Source organism: Arachis hypogaea, chromosome 13 (assembly GCF_003086295.3).
Source record: "Arachis hypogaea cultivar Tifrunner chromosome 13, arahy.Tifrunner.gnm2.J5K5, whole genome shotgun sequence".
NCBI classification, from domain to species: domain Eukaryota; kingdom Viridiplantae; phylum Streptophyta; class Magnoliopsida; order Fabales; family Fabaceae; genus Arachis; species Arachis hypogaea.
The window spans coordinates 121,381,830-121,394,526 of NC_092048.1; positions in this window are offsets into that span (position 1 = coordinate 121,381,830).

The window sequence follows — 12,697 nt, forward strand, 5'->3', positions numbered from 1 at the left end:
GGTGGGCTTGTCTCCTCCTGATTCCTCTCCTGCAGTGTGGTTCCAGACCTTAGGGTGATGGCATTGATGTCACCCTTTGGATTGGGTAATGGTTGAGAGGGAATTCCACTGGAGCTCAAAGGCTGGTTATTGGAGTTATTCATTGATCCAATCTGTGAGGCAAGAGCTTGCAAGGTAGAGTTCAGAACATTTAGTGTAGCATAAAGGTTATTTTCCATGGCCTGTTGTCTCCGATCAATAGATTGTAGTAACTCATCATTAGCAGATGAAGAAGGATAAGTAATTTGAGAGGTCTGCTGTTGGGTATTCCACTGGAGCTCAAAGGCTGGTTATTGGAGTTATTCATTGATCCAATCTGTGAGGCAAGAGCTTGCAAGGTAGAGTTCAGACCATTTAGTGTAGCATAAAGGTTATTTTCCATGGCCTATTGTCTCCGATCAATAGATTGTAGTAACTCATCATTAGCAGATGAAGAAGGATAAGTAATTCGAGAGGTCTGCTGTTGGGTATTCTGTGGTCCTTGGGATTGCCTCAGGTGAGGTGCTCTGTAAGGTTGGTTCTGGTTCTGCTGCTTGTTGTTGTTATTATTCCACCTCTGATTTTTCTGATTGTCTCTGCCTCCTCTGTTATTGTTGTCCCTCCAATTCTGGTTAGAATTATCCTGCCATCCATGGCTGTAACTGCCACCTTGATTGTACCCTTGGTTGGTGCGGTCATAAAAGTTATGAGTGGCTGCCACGGTGTTGTCTTCCTACTGGAGCTGCGGATATTCATCAGTATAATGGCTATAATTAGCACAGACTCCGCAAACTCTCTGTGGGACTAACTGTTGGCTTTGCTGTGGTGGAGAAGGTTGAGCTTGCTGAACTTGTTGTTGATTCAATTGCATCTGCTTCAGTAAGTTGGTCATTTCACAGATACTCTGAGTTAGAGCATCAGTCTCTTTGCTAGAGGATATTTCTGCAACAGCTTTTGAACGGCCTTGTTTCTGCCTGTGATTCCAAGTAGATTCAGCTAAGTCGTTGATCAACTGCCATGCCTCATCAGTGGTCTTGTACTTTTTCATAGACCCATTGCAGGTACTTTCCAATGTGGTCTTATCTTGGGCCCTCATGCCCTGTGTCACGTAGCCGAGCAACACTATCTTGTCAATCATATGGTGGGGGCATGCTTCTAGAAGATTATTGAAGCGCTCCCAGTATTTATAGAGAGTCTCGGTTTCATCCTGAACAATCATGGAAATGTCTTTTCTCAGTTTATCAGTAACTTCAGTCGGAAAGAACTTTTCCAAAAATTCTCTTCTATGTGTATCCCAGTCGGATACAGTTGCTACGGGTTGAGTGTAGTACCACTCTCTTGTCTTTCCCTCAAGAGAGAATAGGAAGGCTTTTAACAAGATTAAAGTTTCATCTGTACCATCACGCCTGACAGTAGAACAGGCTGCTTGAAAATCTCTCAGGTGCTTGATAGGCTCTTGAGCAGGTAAGCCATGAAACTTGGGCATCAAATTGAGCAGTGCAGTCTTTATTTCAAAATCTGTAGCCACCGCTGGGTGATGCACTTGAAACGGTTGCATTGAAAAATCAGGGGCTCTAGCCTCCTGGATAGTAACTCTTCTAGGTGCTGCCATGTCACCTGCACGTAAATCAACCGAATAAATAGAACGGGAGCTGGTTTCTTCCTCAAGTGATGTTTCAGATCCACCCTCAGAGGGGGCTAACCGATGCCGAGCTTGCCTTATTCGTGAAATAGTTCTTTCAATCTCAGGATCGAATGCTGGCAAGCTTGGATCAAGAAGTGAACGCGTCATCTAACAAAGAAACATGCAGCTCATAGTAGCAAAATAAAATAAAATGCAAATAAATAAATTCCAATCAATAACTTATCACTCTATTGCAACTCCTCGGCAACGGCGCCAAAAATTGATGTGGCGGAAATTGGCGAGTTAAGAATTGTTATAAGATATGCGTTGCAAGTATAGTTCTCAACCAACCAGAAATCTGCCTATCAATTTAGAAGGGTTGTCACAAAAATTAAAATTAAAATACTGGGAGTATAAATCCCATGTCATCTCCCAACGAGTTGCAGAAAGGTGTGCTATTTTATTAATCAGATATTTTCAAAAATAAATTGAGTTGATGAACAGGAAATTAAATTAGAGAATTTATGTGATTTAAATAAAAGCCTTGACTGGGAGTAGATTAGCTGGAAGCCCTATTCTTGTTGGAGTACTCTCAAGATTAATTGACAATTGAAGGTCGTTCTGTTTAGTTATCCCTTACTAGGTAAGGGAAAGTCAAACAAGTTGGAATGCTATTTCTATTCACAAGTTCCAATCCGCTTAATTGAAAGGGATTGGTGTCAGTGACTAAAGGGCAATCCAACAATAAACCTAATTACAATTTTTCTTTTAAGCATTCCAACTCAAGGTCTTCCTTTCAATCAACTCTCAATCAAGTTATGGAACTACTCGCTCATCGTGAATGTGGAATTCATAACATAGGAAAGGGAATTAAAGAAAGACATGATAAATAATAATCAAAGAAATCTATTAAAATAAAAGTAATTCTTGTATTAATAAATTCTAAAATAATCCAATTGTAAAATTGAGTAAATTAAGGACATGGAAGAGTAAGAGACAAGTAAAGAGAACGAACTAGAATGACGAAGTCTTGCTGAGGCAATAACTCTTCTCAATATCCCAATGCAAAAATAATAATAATTGAAAACCTAAGAACTATGAATGTGTAGAGAGAAAAACCTAGAGGAGGAGTAAAACTAGATCTAAAAACTAAAACTGTGTAGAATGAATGTTCCCTCCCGTTTCTGCATGTTCCCTGACTCTAGTCTGCTTTTCTGGGCCAAAAACTGGGTCAAAACAGGGCCCAAAATCGCCCCCAGCGAATTCTGCAGATTATGCAGATCGCGCATGTCACGCGATCGCGTCATTCATGCGGACGCGTCATTCAGCGTCTGCTTTGCCACGCGTGTGCGTCGTCCACGCCTTCGCGTCACTGATGCAGTTTCCAATCCGCGCGGTCGCGTGAGCCATGTGTCCGTGTCACTGCAATTTCCTCTATATCGTGCGGCCGCGTGAGCCATGCGTCCGCGTCACTTCTCGCTGGTCATCTCCTCAATTTCTTGTGTTCCTTCCATTTTTGCAAGCTTCCTTTCCAATCTCCAACTCATTCATGCCCTATAAATCCTGAAACACTTAACACACAGATCACGGCATCTAATGGAATGAAGGAGAATTAAAATACATAATTAAAAGTCTTTAGGAAGCAAATATTCAATCATGTAATAATTTTAGGAAGGAAATATAAATGCATGCCAATCATATGAATAAGTGGGTAAAGAATTGATAAAACCATATAATTAAGCACAATATAAACCATAAAATAGTGTTTTATCAGTGACGTGCATGCTTCTTCTGTGACATCGCTTTTTATGCTAATGTGTGTTCTAAAAGGCGCCTAATTTAGAACTCACATACCTAATATTTCTTAATGTCACACTAATTCACTCACTCAATTCTAGTGATTTACCTCATGCCAGCAATGTATGCTTCCTTGCTTTTGTATCTTCTCATATTATGGTGTTATATTTTTGTTTTTTTATGAATGATGCACCACCATGCAACCATGGAAGTAGAGATAGAACACGCAGTAACCGGTTGACCTACCAGCTGAAGGCAGCAACCCGAAGAGTCACCGTACCCCCTTGCTCATCTTTGAGTGCACCGAGGACGGTGCAAACTTTTAAGTGTGGGGAGGTCGTCCGACCAATCGTCGATTTTATGTGACAAATTTCTAATCTCAACACTCCTGCATTTCATTTTTAGGTCTTTTAGGATTTTTAGTTGCATTTTCTTATTTTGCATATATATATATACAATAAGTTTAGTCAAAATAATGAGAATTTTCAAGATTTCTATCTATAGAGCACCTCAATTGATTTGAGTGGAAACTTTTCATAGAACTTGCTTGAATTATATATTATTGTGGATCATGTTTTTGAGTTAAGAACACAAGCATGTGAGTTTTGAGCCTAATGGTGTGGTTACATCTTATAACCACTTATTTCCTTTCTTGTGTGCAATTATTCTCTTTCTATGATTGTAATCTTTGATTTGTTTGATTCTTTATTTCCATTATTTTGTGTAGACATGCATTTATATGATTGAGGCCATCATTTCATTTATCTCACTTACCCAAATAGCCTACCTTTTATCTTCTATTGTAAGCCACTTTGAGCCTACGCTTAACCCACTTGTTCTTAATTTTAGCACATTACAAATCTTAAAGCGAAAAATAATAAATGTCCTTAATTTGGATCTTTGGTTAGCTTAGGCTAATGGATAGTTAGGTTAGTGGTGCACGAAATTACAATCACACTTTTGCAACTCCGCACAACTAACCAGCAAGTGCAGTGGGTCGTCCAAGTAATACCTTACGTGAGTAAGGGTCGATCCCACGAAGATTGTCGGCTTGAAGCAAGCTATGGTTATCTTGTAACTCTTAGTCAGGATATCAATAATTCTCAGATTTAATTGTAAAAAGTAAAAGAACATGAAATAAATACTTGTTTTGCAGTAATGGTGAACAGGCTGAGGTTTTGGAGATGCTCTATCTTCTGAATCTCTACTTTCCTACTGTCTTCTTCTTCATGCACGCAAGGCTCCTTCCATGGCAAGCTGTATGTTGGTGGATCACCGTTGTCAATGGCTACCATCCGTCCTCTCAGTGAAAATGGTCCAAATGCGCTGTCACCGCACGGCTAATCATCTGTCGGTTCTCACTCATGCTGGAGTAGGATCCATTGATCCTTTTGCGTCTGTCACTACGCCCAGCACTCGTGAGTTTGAAGATCATCACAGTCATCCCTTCCCAGATCCTACTCGAAATACCACAGACAAGTTTTAGACTTTCCGAATCTCAGGAATGGCCGCCAATAATTCTAGCCTATACCACGAAGGTTTCAATCTTATATTAGAAACCCAAGAGATACACATTCAAGCTTGATTGCATGTAGAACGGAGGTGGTTGTCAGGCACGCGTTCATAGGTGAGAATGATGATGAGTGTCACGGATCATCACATTCATCAGGTTGAAGTGCGAATGAATATCTTAGAATAGAAGCAAGCGTGATAGAATGGAAAATAGTAGTAATTGCATTAATTCATCGAAACACAGCAGAGCTCCTCACTCCCAACCATGGGGTTTAGAGACTCATACCGTAGAGAATACAATATGAAACGTGTAAAGTGTCATGAGGTACAAGATGAATCACTAAAAGTAGTTTTTATAGTAAACTAATGACCTAGGATTACAGAAATTGAGTAAGCTAGAATAGTTAGTGTAGAAATCCACTTCCGAGGCCCACATGGTGTGTGCTTGGACTGAGCATTGAAGCTTTCACGTGTAGAGACCTTTCTTGGAGTTAAACGCCAGCTTTTGTGTCAGTTTAGGCGTTTAACTCCAGTTTTCATGCCAGTTCTGGCGTTTTGACGCCAGAATTTCTGTGCTGACTTTGAACGCCGGTTTTGGGCCATCAAATCTTGGGCAAAGTATAAACTATTATATATTGTTGGAACGCCCAGAATGTCTACTTTCCAACGCAATTAAGAGCGCGCCAATTAGGCTTCTTTAACTCCAGAAAATCCACTTCGAGTGCAGGGAGGTCAGAATCCAACAGCTGCCGTCCTTTCTCAGCCTCTGAATCAGATTTTTGCTCAGGTCCCTCAATTTCAGCTAGAAAATACCTGAAATCATAGAAAAATACACAAACTCATAGTAAAGTCCAGAAATGTGATTTTTATTTAAAAACTAATAAAAACATAATAAAAACTAACTAAAATATACTAAAAACATACTAAAAACAATGCCAAAAAGCGTATAAATTATCCGTTCATCACAACACCAAACTTAAATTGTTGCTTGTCCCCAAGCAACTGAAAATTGAATAGGATAAAAAGAAGAGAATATACAATGAATTCCAAAAACATCAATGAAGATCAGTCTTAATTAGATGAGCGGGGCTTTTAGCTTTTTGCCTCCGAACAGTTTTGGCATCTCACTTTGTCCCTTGAGGTTTAGAATGATTGGCATCTATAGAAACTCAGAATTCAGATAGTGTTATTGATTCTCCTAGTTCAGTATGTTGATTCTTGAACACAGCTACTTAATGAGTCTTGGCCGTGACCCTAAGCACTTTGTTTTTCAGTATTACCACCGGATACATAAATGCCACAGACACATAATTGGGTGAACCTTTTCAGATTGTGACTCAGCTTTGCTAGAGTCCCCAATTAGAGGTGTCCAGAGCTCTTAAGTACACTCTTTTTTTTTTTGCTTTGGACCACGACTTTAACTGCTCAGTCTCAAGTTTTCACTTGACACCTTCACGCCACAAGCACATGGTTAGGGACAACTTGGTTTAGCCGCTTAGGCCAGGATTTTATTCCTGTGGGCCCTCCTATCCACTGATGCTCAAAGCCTTGGATCCTTTTTATTTTACCCTTGCCTTTTGGTTTAAAGGGCAATTGGCTTTTTTCTACTTGCTTTTTCTCCTTTTTTTTTCTTGCATTTTTTTCTTTTTTTTTCTATTAACTGTTTTTTCTTGTTTCAAGAATCATTTTTATGATTTTTCAGATCATCAATAACATTTCTTCTTTTCCATCATTCTTTCAAGAGCCAACAATTTTAACATTCATGGACAACAAATTCAAAAATATGCACTATTCAAGCATTCATTCAGAAAAACAAAAAGTATTGCCACCACATCAAAATAATTAATCTGTTTTAAAATTTGAAATTCATGTACTTCTTTTTCTTTTGCAATTAAAAACACTTTTTATTTAAGAAAGGTGATGGATTCATAGGACATTCATAGCTTTAAGACATAAACTTTAAATTTTATTAATCATAGAATGACAATAAGACTCAAAAATAAATATAAGAGCAACCCACTAATAATAGAAGACAGAAAATTAAAAATAGAAAAATAAATGATTCTTAAAATAGATTCCTAATAATAGAGGTTATCACAGAGTTAGGACTCAACAACCTTGATTTTAAGAAGCGGATGCGCCTTCAGTCTGTGGGGTGTTTGGTCCTTCAAGGGAGAGCTTCTGGCGCTTTAGCTCCTGTAGCTCACGCCCCTACTTCTCCTGTTCCTTCAGCAGCTTGCAGAGCATGCAGTTTTGATTCTGCTATTCTTCCTTAAGTTGTTCCATAGCTTCTTGCAGCTTGGTGACAGATGCTTCTAGGCGGGTCCAGTAGTCAATTTTAGGGATTTCTGGGAGGAACTCCTGCGCCCTCCTTTTGATGGAGTTGTCTTGCACTTGTTGTCATTCCATTGACTTCTTGGTGATTGGGTGTTCGATTGGGATGAATTCATCTACTCCCATCCTCACCCCAGCATCTTTACATAGCAGAGAAATTAAGCTTGGGTATGCCAGTTTGGCTTTAATGGAGTTCTTGTTTGCAATTGTGTAAATCTCACAAGAAATCAGATGATGAATCTCCACTTCCTTTCCCAGCATAATGCAATGAATCATCACTGCTCTTTTGATAATGACCTCAGAGCGGTTGCTAGTGGGCAGTATGGAACGCCCAATGAAGTCCAACCAGCCTCTTGCAATTGGTTTGAGATCTCCTCTCTTGAGTTGGTTTGGGACACCTTTTGAATTGGTTATCCACTTAGTTCCAGGGAGGCATATGTCCTCTAGAACTCGGTCCAACCCCTTATCTTCTCTCACCATTCTCCTATTAAAGGATTCTGGATCATCTTGTAGTTGAGACAATTTGAAGACCTCTCTTATTTTGTCCAGATGGAAGTAAATAATCCTTCCTCTGACCATGGTTCTGTAGGTATGAAAGGTGGTTCCAGTTATTCTCTGCTTATCTATCAGCCACAGATTCGAATAGAATTCCTGAACCATGTTTCTTCCAACCCTTGTTTCAGGATTAGCTAGAACTTCCCATCCTCTGTTTCGAATTTGCTCTTGGATCTCCGAATATTCATCTTCTTTCAGATTGAATTTAACTTCCGGGATCACTGATCTTAGACCCATTATTTTATGGTAATGGTCTGCATGTTCTTTGGTGAAGAACCTCTCTTGATTCCAAAGACTCTTTGGAGTATTCTCTTTCTTGCCTCTTGAATTGGTTTGTTTTCCCTTAGGAGCCATGATCTTGATGAGTCTTAGCTCAGTGATCACAGAAAAACACACCAAACTTACAGGTTTGCTTGCCCTCAAGCAAAAGAAAGGAAATGGGAGAGAGAGGAGGAGAGGCAAATTCGAATGGTGGAGAGGAGGGGGTGGCCGAATGTGTATTTATAAGAGGAGGGGAGGGTTTTCGAGAATTTTGAAAGAGATATGACATAGAGATATGATTGGTGGAAGAAAATAAAATCATGATATGAAAAAGATGAGATTTTTAATTGGAAAAGATATAAAGAGGTTAAATCTGAAAATTTGTTTATGCATCTAAGAAATAAGAGATGATATGATGAGTTTGAAAAGATTTGGAAAGAAATTGAAAAGATACTTGAGTTTTTAAAGAAGATTTGGGAAGGATTGGAAAGAAATTTGAAAAGAGATTTAGAAAATTGTTGAATTTTTTGAAAATTGAGGATGAATGATGAAAGTTTGAAACATGTTTATGCAGAAAATTATGAGTTAAAACATGAAAATTTGAAAAATTTTGAAGTAGAAAACAAAATCCTCTCCCCCTGTCTTTCTGGCGTTTAACGCCCATAAGTTGGCCATTGTGGGCGTTTAACGCCCAGCCAGGTACCCTGGCTGGCGTTAAACGCCAGAAATCCTTTGTTACTGGGCGTTTTTCTGAACGCCCAGGATGCTGCAATTCTGGTGTTAAACGCCCAGAATGGTACCCATTCTGGCATTTAACACCCAAAATGGTACCTTTACTGGCGTTAAACGCCCAAAATGGTACCCATTTTGGCGTTTAAAGCCCAAAATGCTCCTTACTGGCGTTTTCTTGCCAGTGAGCTCCTTTTTTCTGCTTTTTGCGCTGAATCTTTCTGTAACTCTATGAATTCCTTCAATTTTGATGATTAATCCTGAAGAGAATTTATATTAAAGTTCTCTAGGTATTAAGTAAAACAAATAACCTGCTAATGGCTGGGTTGCCTCCCAGCAAGCGCTTCTTTATTGTCTTTAGCTGGACCTTGACTGAGCTTTATTCAAGCCTCAGTTTTGAGCATTCTTGCTCAAAATTGCTTTCAAGATAATGTTTGATTCTCTGTCCATTAAAAAAGAACTTTTTATCAGAATCAATATCTTGAAGCTCAACATATCCATACGGTGATACACTTGTGATCACATATGGTCCCCTCCACCGGGATTTCAATTTCCCGGAGAATAGTCTGAGCCTAGAGTTGAAGAGCAGAATCTTTTGTCCTGGTTCAAAGACTCTAGATGACAGTTTCTTATCATGCCACTTTTTTGCTTTCTCCTTATAAATTTTTGCATTTTCAAAAGCATTGAGTCTGAATTCCTCTAGCTAATTCAGCTGGAGCAATCTTTTCTCTCCAGCTAACTTGGCGTCCAAGTTTAGGAATCTGGTTGCCCAGTAGACTTTATGTTCCAGTTCCATGGGCAAATGACAGGCATTGCCATACACAAGCTGGTATGGAGAGGTTCCTATAGGAGTCTTGAATGCTGTTCTGTATGCCCATAGAGCATCATCCAAGCTTTTTGTCCAATCCTTTCTACGGGCAATTACAATCTGTTCTAGAATTCTTTTTAGTTCTCTATTAGAGACTTTAGCCTACCCATTTGTCTGTGGGTGATATGGAGTTGCTACTTTGTGGCTAATTCCATATCGTACCATAGTAGAGTATAGCTGTTTATTGCAAAAATGAGTGCCCCTGTCACTGATTAGTACTCTGGAGACGCCAAATCTGCTGAAGATATGTTTCTGGAGGAATTTCAGTACGGTCTTAGTATCATTAGTGGGTGTGGCAATTGCTTCTACCCATTTAGATACGTAGTCTACTGCCACCAGAATTTAAGTATTTGAGTATGATGGTGGAAAAGGACCCATGAAGTCAATACCCCATACATCAAACAACTCAATCTCTAAGATCCCTTGTTGAGGCATGGCATAACCATGTGGCAAGTTGCCAGCTCTTTGGCAACTGTCACAGTTACGCACAAACTCTCGGGCATCCCTATAGAGAGTAGGCCAGTAGAAGCCACATTGGAGGACCTTAGTGGTTGTTCGCTCACCTCCGAAATATCCTCCATACTGTAATCCATGGCATTTCTATAGGATATTATGTGCCTCTTCTCTGGGTACGCATCTACGGATCATTCCGTCTGCACATCTCTTAAAGAGACATGGTTCATCCCATAAGTAGTACTTTGCATCTGAAATTAGTTTTTTCATCTGCACCCTGCTGTACTCTTTGGGTATGAACCTCACAGCTTTATAATTTGCAATGTCTGCAAACCATGGTGCTTCCTGAATGGCGAAGAGTTACTCATCCGGAAAGGTTTCAGAGATCTCAGTAGGAGGGAGGGACGCCCCTGCTACTAGTTCTATCCGGGACAGGTGATCAGCTACCTAGTTCTCTGTCCCTTTTCTGCCTCTTATTTCTATATCAAACTCTTGCAGAAGCAACACCCATCTTATTAGCCTGGGTTTTGAATCCTGCTTTGTGAGTAGGTATTTAAGAGCAGCATGGTCAGTATACACAATCACTTTGGAACCTACTAAATAGGATCTAAACTTGTCAATGGCATAAACCACTGCAAGTAACTCTTTTTCTGTGGTTGTGTAATTTTTCTGTGCATCATTTAAAACACGGCTGGCATAGTAAATAACATGCAGAAGCTTGTTATGCCTCTGTCCCAACACTGCACCAATGGCATGGTCACTGGCATCACACATTAGTTCGAATGGTAATGTCCAGTTTGGTGTAGAGATGACTGGTGTTGTGACCAGCTTAGCTTTCAAGGTCTCAAACACCTACAGAAACTCTGTGTCAAACACAAATGGCATGTCAGCAGCTAGCAGATTATTCAGAAGTTTTGCTATTTTCGAAAAATCCTTTATAAACCTCCTGTAGAATCCTGCATGTCCCAGAAAGCTTCTGATTGCTTTTACATTGGCAAGTGGTGGTAATTTTTCAATTACCTCTACCTTAGCTTGATCCACCTCTATTCCCTTGTTTGAAATTTTATGCCCAAGGACAATTCCTTCAGTCACCATAAAGTGACATTTTTCCCAGTTTAAAACTAGGTTGGTCTCTTGGCATCTTTTCAGAACAAGTGCTAGATGGTCAAGACAGGAGCTAAATGAGTCTCCAAATACTGAGAAGTCATCCATGAAGACTTCCAGAAATTTTTCCACCATATCAGAGAAAATAGAAATCATGCACCTCTGAAAGGTTGCAGGTGCATTGCACAGACCAAAAGGCATCCTTCTGTAGGAAAATACTCCGGAAGAACATGTGAATGATGTTTTCTCTTGATCCTGAGGATCTACTGCAATTTGGTTATAGCCTGAATAGCCATCCAAAAAGTAGTAATAGTCATGACCTGCTAGTCTCTCTAGCATCTGGTCTATGAATGGTAAAGGAAAATGATCCTTTCTGGTGGCTGTATTGAGCCTTCTGTAGTCAATACACATACGCCACCCTGTAACTGTTCTTGTAGGAACCAGTTCATTCTTTTCATTGTGAACCACTGTCATGCCTCCTTTTTGAGTACAACTTGGACAGGGCTTACCCAGGGGCTATCAGAAATAGGATAAATAATCCTAGCCTCTAGTAACTTAGTGACCTCTTTCTGCACCACCTTCTTCATGGCTGGATTTAGCCGCCTCTGTGGTTGAACCACTGGCTTAGCATCATCCTCTAATAGGATCTTTTGCATGCATCTTGCTGGGCTAATACCCTTAAGATCACTTATGGACCACCCAAGAGCTGTCTTGTGTGACTTTAGCACTTGAATGAGTGTTTTCTCTTCCTGTGGATTTAAAGCAGAGCTTATGATCACTGGAAAAGTGTCACCTTCTCCCAAAAATGTATATTTCAGGGATGGTGGTAGTGGTTTGAGCTCGGGTTTAGGAGGTTTATCCTCTTCCTGAGGAATTTTCAGAGGTTCTTTTATTTTCTCTGATTCCTCCAGATCAGGCTGAACATCTTTAAAGATGTCCTCTAGCTCTAATTCAAGACTTTTAGTCATATTGACCTCTTCCACCAAAGAGTCAATAATATCAGTGCTTATGCAGTCATTTGATGTGTCTGGATGCTGCATAGCTTTGACAGCATTTAACTTGAACTCATCCTCATTGACTCTCAGGGTCACTTCCCCTTTTTGTACATCAATAAGAGTCCGTCCAGTTGCTAGGAAAGGTCTTCCTAGAATGAGAGTTGTACTCTTGTGTTCCTCCATTTCCAGCACTATAAAGTCAGTGGGAAAGGCAAATGGCCCGACCTTGACAATCATGTCCTCAATTATGCCTGATGGATATTTAATGGAGCCATCAGCGAGTTGAAGACATATCCGGGTTGGTTTGACTTCTTCAGTCAAGCCAAGCTTTCTGATAGTGGATGTAGGTATTAGGTTGATACTTGCTCCAAGGTCACATAGAGCTATCTTGGTGCAAGCATCCTCTAATGTGCACGGTATCATAAAGCTTCCTGGATCTGTAAGCTT